Genomic DNA, 7,249 nt, shown 5'->3' with positions numbered 1-7,249 from the left:
ACACACACACACACACACACACTCTCCAGCCCACGCCTCGATGCAGACTTCCACGTGGAGTCCCTGCCGGCCCCCGGCCCCCCACACCAAGGCTCCCACAGCAGGCTCTGCGCACCGAACTCTCCGTGGCTGGTGGTCCAGGTGGGGGGTTCTGGCGGCTGCGGGCGCCCCCGGGACCCCACGATCCTCCCTATAGGGGGTCTTCCTCAGCCCCTCCCACGTCCCCCTCCTCCAGCCGGCTTTCGGAGCTGGTCCTCATCATCCTTCAGTGTCCCCCATCACCGCGGGGTACCCCTTGTCTCGGGGAGTCTTCTCGGTGCGGATGGGGTGATGCGCCGCGTCTCCGCGGGGGTTCCCCGGCCCCCCCCCCCCCCCCCCCCCCCCCCCCCCCGCGCGGGGCCCGCACCCCCCCCCCCCCCCCGCGCCCCCGTACTCACCGAGAGGCCGCCCCGCCCTCGGCTCCGGCTCGCTGCAGGCGGCGGCGGCCGGGGCGCGGCTCTGCTCTCCCTCCTCCCGCTCCCTGCCTCCTCCTCCTCCCCCTCCTCCTCCTCCTCCCTCTCTCACCGCCTCCTCCACTTCCCCCGCCCCCGACGCAGCCGCTACCAGGACAACGACGGCCGCGGTCACGTGGGGTGGCAGGCTGGGGGGCCCCCAGGGTGAAGAGCGGTCACGTGATCCCCGGGCGGGGGCGGGGCCGCAGTCAGTAGGGGCAGCGCTGGAAGGTGCGCAGAGCGCTCGCCGCGGATGTCCGCGTGCGTGGGTGTGCTTGCGTGTGATAAACCACCGCCGGCATCTGTGCAGCGCTTTCTACGTCAACCATTTATTGAGACCCTACTATGTGCCGGGCACGGACTGGGGCAAGCGCTTTGCAGAGATCTCCCTAGGTCTTGGTCTCTGCTCGCCCATCTCCCTGCGTGCGTCTGCCGTAGGGACGGTGGAAAGAGCATCAGAAGACCTGGGTTCGAATGCCGCTTCCAAAACGAACTACCAATGTAGTTCTACTAATGTAGACCTAAGTGACTCAGTTTCTTCGCCTGTAAAATTAGGGAACTGGGTTGAGGCTCTCCCAGTAAAGCCGTCGATCCTCAGTGTCATCCACAGATGCCCTCTGGGATCCCCCCCTCCCCTCCTGGCATTTTAGTCCAACCCCTGCCCAGGATGAGAAATCTACGAGTAAGGCTTTTTTTGCAGACCAAGCCTCTTTCCACCCGGGCACCTCCCCTTGACCAACCCCCCCCCCCCCCCCACACACACTTTCCCCTCTCCCCCGACGCACAGTCTGACGACAAAGCTGAGCTCAAACCCGGGACCGACGAGGGAGTTCGGAGCCCACTTCCAAGGGCAACTCTTGGAAGGCAAGGACCCAAAGTGCACGGTGCTCTTGAGTTCCCCGCAACCCAGCCTCGAACGCGGTTCCAGGGCGAGGCCCCCCAGGGCCCACGCGTCCGCTCTTCTCCCCCAGGCCACGACCCGAAGGATTTCCGCCGGGGCCAGATAGACGAGATACAATGTAGAGCTCCTGACAGTTCTTGTGGTTGGTTTTGTAATCTGCAGCTTAACTGTTTACTGTCTCAATTTCCTTAGCGATTTTTCTAAGTACTGATGAGCAGACAAGGATTGCTTGGTCTGCGCCTTTCCCTTTGCCTGTCTCATTACCGTTCATGGCATTTCTAGAGCTACACCCAGTAACAGTGGGGACCAGGGGAGGGCTCGGCGTCCTGGAAAAAATACAAAACCCAACATTCTCGACATCCTGAAATCGCCTTCCTACCAAAAAATGTTCTGCCCTCTGGCTGAATTCAGTTCCCTTTCCGCAGACGGGGCCTGCAGTGTTAAACGCTTCGAAAACAGTTACACATAACTGGCAAACCCTCGCTTCTGTACAAACACAGGTTACAATCATGAAGCCCGATTTCACTAGTGGATAGAGAGCTGGGTTTGTCGTTAAAAAGACCCGAGTTTGAAAATAACCGAAGACACTTATTGGCTATGTGACCTTGGGTTAAGTCACTAAACCTGTTTTCTCATCTGTAAAATGAGGATAATAACAGCACCTCCTTCGAAGGGTTGTTGTCAGCATCAAATGAGATATTTGCACAGTGCCCTGAACATAGTAGGCCCATGTAAATGCTTTTATAACTCCCCCCCCATTTTATATATTTGGTGAAATAACCAGTTAAAATTATATTGACTGCAAGACTGTTGTGAAAATCAGGACTTTTCCATCTGCAAAACCAAAGTCTCTCTCCAATGCAGATCCAATAAAACCTGTGTGCCCAGTATTCTCTGTATCGTCTTCCCACCCTCCTCCTCTCTTAACAATGTGGAAGTCTACAAAGCCACCAATAGTTTATTAGCTTTCCCAAACCAAGAAGAAAGTCGCTATTCCTGTGTATTTTAAAATGCCATAGTACACAATTTCCATTTAACAAGCACTTAATTAATGAAGCTACCTACTACGGGTCAAGCTTTGTGCTACGTGTTGGGGATATTAAAGATAATGCTGTTCTCCAGAAGCTCATGTTTTGTTGCAAAGTAACTGGTTATAAAAAGGGCAGCTAGGTGGCGCTGCAGTGGATAGAGCGCCAGGCTTGGAATTAGGAAGGCCTGAGTTCAAAGCCAGCTTCAGACACTTAATAACTGTGTGACCCTGGGCAAGTCACTTCATCCCATTTGCCTCAGTTTCCTCATCCGTCAAGTGAGCTGGAGAAGGGAAGGAAATGCAAACCACTCCAGTATCTTTGCCAAGAAAACCCCAATGAGGAGTCAGACACAATTGAAACAATGAAACTGGATAGAAGCAGCAGCAAGGAGTATCTGGGTTGGGATTGTCAAACGTTCACACCCCACCTTTCTCAATGCAGGCTGCTTCAGCCACCTTTGCCTTCTTCTAATGAATGTGCTTCAATTTTGTAACTGTGAGATGGGCAACACTGTTCTTTTCAGGAAGGACACATGAATAATTCACTAAGGGCAGTAGTGATGGATGTACAAGACCAATCAACTAAAAAAAAAAAAAAAGTATTTCTCCAACACTGTGCTGGGCTGCATGCCCTACATAAGCTGTCAGAGCACTGCAATGTGACACATTTGTCTGAATTAAAGGAAATTTCCATTCCAGTCGCTCCCCGCCTGTGTGACAGCTGGCAAGGGAGAGATGTCATGCCTTCATTTCCATGGCCCGCAGCATTCCTGGGGAAGGCAGACAGGGGCCATCTAAGCCACATAGGCTCCCGCTTTAAAAAGCTGTCCGACTGCTTTCTCACCCAGACAACTGCCCTAAGGAGTAGCTTTGCAGTCTTCTTGGACAAAAGACCTGAGTACAGGAGAGGGCAGAGTCCCCCTCTCCCTATGTAGGGGTGGGGTGGGGGGCTAGAGCAAGGAAAATGGTAAGTAGGTAGTTATATGAAGTCACTGGACAACAGAAAGAAGACATCTGAATCACTGCCCTAGTTTCATCATGGGCTTAAGGTCACACAATTTTATTTAAATGAAAACAGTGAAGGGAAGCCAAAGCAGTATGACTAAGATGGCTAATCTTGTCTCTGGAGGAACTGATGGGGAAATTGACCTCCTTTATTTCTTTCAGAGGAGGAGGACTATGGGTGTGGGATGTTGCATAGACTGGCAGACTTGGGGCTCTTCTGGGGATAAGGCTGGACAGAGGGTATATCTGGAAATCCCTGATGTAAAAACAAAAGGCATCCATAATAGTAAACAATCAGAAACTCAGAGCCTACTCCTGAAAACCTGAGCTGTTTCCTCCATTTAATAAAACTCTTTTCCCAGTACAATTAAAAAAGCTTTTTTGTATTGAATTCTCCCATTTGATTTGCCTGAGGAAAATGAATTCACAAATTACCAGTGCGGGCCTCTGCTGGCATTTCAAACCTTCATAACCTTTCTAGACAATTAAACTTTATTCCTCCCCACCAACAGTCAACCTTCCTGTCAGCCTGGCCTTCTGGTTGCCCTCACACAAAACAGCTTTGTTTCTGCTCTGTGTCTTTGCACAGGCCTGGCAGGCACTTTCCCATGCTCTCTACTTTTGAGGCCCCTGGCTCCCCCACCCCATCCAGTCTTTCCAGATGCCCCCAGCCGTTGATGACACTCCTCCCACCCCCAAGTTTCCCAGCATTTACTTTGTGGGTCTCCATTTTTGCCTGGGAATCCCCAGTACCTAAGGTGCTTAATAAATATTTGTAGATTTAGACAAAGTTAAGAGTATGTCTTGGAGACGATGGGGAGAAAGCCGGATGGCCAGGGGAGTCCACCCCAACACCTGAGATTCTATGAATTAGCACGCTATTTCAAGGACCTGTGATTTTGTGGATATGGGCAGTCCCTCCACCTTTTCAGATGGCAACCCTCAGTACAAGAGGCTGAACAAGTAATCACTCTGTAGATAACCTTATTATGAGCCTCTTGGAATGGAGCTAGCCTGGCCTTTGGACGACACACACACATCCATACATGGTCCATTAATGGGACCGAACTCAGCCTTTCCAGCTTTACTGAACCTGAAGGCATAGCCTTTGAAAACCAAGAACATGATGTGCTATTAGAGGCCTTTAATGGGGTTTCTCCAAGATGGGCATAAAAATATCCACCCTGCCTATTACACAGGGTTGCTGGTAGTTTCTAGCTGATGTGATTGGTGAGGTTTCTAGTTACTGGGAACCACATTAGCTAAGGGTGATGGGGACAGGGTGGCATTTGAACTTTTGACTTAAGGGTTCGGGGAGGGTTCAGAAACCAGACCCAGGGAAGCAGTCAACCAACTCCTTGGCCTTGTACCTTCTCAGTCCCTCCACTGAAGGCCCCGAGGGAACAGAGATGGCTCAGGAATCCTGAAACCTCTTTGGCAGAAAGACAGAGGTCACAGAACTGGGGACAGAGAAGAAATTGTGGCTGAGCTCAAGGCAGCACCATAATGTACTGATCCCCGGTCAAGGCCACTCCCTGTTGGACAACCTTCTAACTCATTTCTGAGATGGCGGCCTCTTGGGCTAACTGGAGGGGGTGGCGGTTGTGGGGGAAGGGCTTCATTCCCTCTCAACCTAAGCTGCTATGGGAAGAGAGATTACAGTGCTTCCCTCAAGTTAATAGTTAAGAAACAATTTAACAGATGGAGCCAATCCAAATGCTGCCTGGCCACATGTACACACTTTTCTAAACATCTACATTGAGCAAGCGATGGAAAAACAAACAGGGACTTCCTGTCCTAAGTAAAAAGGAACAATAATTGTGCAGATAACGAAAGCACTGAAGGCAGAACTGTGAGCATATGTCACACACAGAAGTCATGACTGCCTCCTAACAAGTTTCTCAGTGAACACAATTAACCACACGTGGGTCTGAGGCAGCAGGTCACAGGACCCCCTGACACGCTTCAGAATCGAGGACCCCAAAGAGCTCTAGTTCACATCATCAGAGCTGTCAGTGTTTACCATACTAGAACTTAAAACAGCTTATGTTAGAAAAATAGTTTTGACCTCATGGACCCCCCTGGAAGGGTCTCAAGCATTTTGGACTATATGTTGAGAACCAGTGGTCTACAGAAACAGTCGAATGGGATGGAGCCTTTTCTGAGAGAAGCATGAAAGAAATTGCTGTCCAGCCTGGGTGGGTGGCTTCAGGCTGATCCTCAAGGCCTGGAGCTGAGGCAGTGTGGAAACGGAATGGGGCATCCTTTGTAGGAGTCTATCCCGCCGCTCCCCCCACCCCCCAGAAGAGGATTCAGAAATTTTAGTTTTTCAAAGAGAAACATCAGAACCAGGAAAACGGATCTGCAAAAACAAAGCATAAACTCAGGTGAGGGTTTTCTTATTTTCAGTGTCTCAACAGTTTTCAAATATCACCAAACTTGCCAGCTGGCTGACGTCAGGACACTAGGGTGCCACCCTGGGGCAACAGAACTTTAATGCTGGGGAAAAGCAGCAATGGGGGGGGGTGTTCTTTGCCCAGTGAGCCCTTCCCAAAGGTGCACAAAGATCTGACTTTTGTGAATAGTTGAGATGCAGCAGGGCATGGGGCCCAGGCCAGGCCCTCCCTTTGTGCAGGCAAGCAGTAATCCAGACTTGACCACACCCCTAGCCTCTGGATGACATTATTCTAATTTCTTTTGAGTCAGGACTTCCCCGGGAATCAGCACTCTTCTCGTCATTCTTCTCGTCCGTATGGCAACTCCCTTCAAGAGGCGATTGAGCCTGATTTAAAAAACCCTATTGACCCGCCTGACACAGCAAAAAATCTTTTGGAAACACGTTTTCCTGTCTGGCCATGGAGGGGTCAGAGTGCTTGTCCTCTGTCTGTGTCTGTGTAGGAGACCAAAAGGCAAGGAAACTGGGGTAGTTCCCAAGGACCAAAGTAGGTCTAAGACGGTCATATCTTCGCAGGGCCCTGAATGTTACCCAGCACAGTACCAAGGCCCAGCACACAGGAAGGCTTAATGAAAGCTTACTGAGTGAGGATGGTGGGCAGCCGCAGAACAAGCTCAGGTTAGCAAAGCCTGCAGCAGACGCAGGAAAAACAAGTTTTCATTCATTTGTGTGGTTTTTAAAGGGAGCATGCAGCAGAAAAAAAAAACCAGACCAAAAAATGGACCATGACGAGAGGAAAATGAGTTTCTAAACGCTGGCCAGGGGACGTCCTGCAAAGTGCTGTGGTCAGTTCTGTTCTGGTTTCTTGGGAAAAGAACAAAGCAGTCCCAGGGACAAAATGGCTGCCCCTCCCCCGCCTGCCCATAAATCCTACCAGATGCCCTGCGTGCACTCAGGCCAGTGTCTACTCTCCTAAGGAAGGAGAAGACAGACTCTTTGCCCTTTTCTCCCACTGGCTGTTCCCCCAGTCCAGCCCAGTAACAGAATGTTTCCTTCATGCTGTTTACAGATGGAACCTCCAGCCAGCCCTCGGCCCTGACCTTTTGGGCTCTGGTTTTCTCCATCCCTGATGCTCCCTCCCTCCAGTCCGGGTCCCCCAGCTGGGTCCTGGCTGCAGCTGCTGGTCCCTGGCACCTTCTTCACCTGCTGAGGCAGGGGGGACCTTTTTCAAAGGCCACCATCATAGTGCTCCAGGTCTTCAGATGAATCTGCTCACCTCCATCTACTGTGTTATTCTTTTTCCAATGGGAACCATTTTCTAAAAAGCCTTCAGAGCCCAACAACCCTGGGATCCCCCATCCCCCAAGTCCTCCTGGATTCCACACACACACACACACACACACACACACACACACACACACACACAC

At 51.2% G+C, this 7,249-nt stretch overlaps 2 protein-coding genes across 3 annotated transcripts in view; both read right to left on the bottom strand.

Annotated features, from left to right (window-relative positions):
* Positions 1–481, bottom strand: part of ORAI2 (ORAI calcium release-activated calcium modulator 2) — a 10,245-nt gene extending 9,764 nt beyond the window's left edge. Inside the window, exon 1 of one of the 2 annotated variants that reach the window (XM_027861736.1) lies at positions 438–481. The gene's annotated coding sequence lies outside the window, so the exon portion shown is untranslated. Of the gene's footprint in view, positions 1–115; positions 206–437 lie in introns of those variants that run through there. The other variant, XM_027861738.1, reaches the window with a different exon arrangement.
* Positions 1–7,249, bottom strand: part of PRKRIP1 (PRKR interacting protein 1) — a 36,955-nt gene that overhangs the window by 3,430 nt on the left and 26,276 nt on the right. The window lies entirely within an intron of this gene.

Source organism: Vombatus ursinus, unplaced genomic scaffold (genome assembly GCF_900497805.2).
Source record: "Vombatus ursinus unplaced genomic scaffold, bare-nosed wombat genome assembly UNPS02014768.1, whole genome shotgun sequence".
Lineage (NCBI taxonomy): Eukaryota > Metazoa > Chordata > Mammalia > Diprotodontia > Vombatidae > Vombatus > Vombatus ursinus.
Note: the sequence above shows the minus strand (reverse complement) of the source record. Positions and strands in the feature narration are given on the sequence as shown.